Consider the following 430-nt stretch of genomic DNA (forward strand, 5'->3'; position numbering starts at 1 on the left):
TGGAGGAGGAGCAGAGGCCGGTGTGAAGTGGAGGGCGTGGGGAGGGGTGGACGTGGCTGGGCTCAGGACCCAGCTTTGCTGGGAAGGGGAGTGGGGAGAGGAGCCCAGGGTGGTTAATAGGCTGGGCAGGAGCCCACAGTGTGGCAAAGGCGGTAAGAGGAAAGGGACCATTCCTCTAGGCAGCCCAGGTACATGTGGGGTGGGGGCTGTGAGTTGGCCTGGCAGCCAGAGGAGCTCTGACATCTGAGGTCGGGAGCCCAGGAGGCACCACGGTTGCAGTGGACTAGGCGGGGGCTCGGCGGCAGGAAACGTGCAAGGCCTGGGGTGAAGCTTGCACCAGGGTTGGAGAGGCTGGGCTCAGGGCTTTGCTGTGGTGAAGGCTACGGAGAGGGTGGGGGGCCTGGGAAGCGCTCAGGGACTTACTCATCAG

This window comes from Malaclemys terrapin, chromosome 19 (assembly GCF_027887155.1).
Source record: "Malaclemys terrapin pileata isolate rMalTer1 chromosome 19, rMalTer1.hap1, whole genome shotgun sequence".
Taxonomy (NCBI): domain Eukaryota; kingdom Metazoa; phylum Chordata; order Testudines; family Emydidae; genus Malaclemys; species Malaclemys terrapin.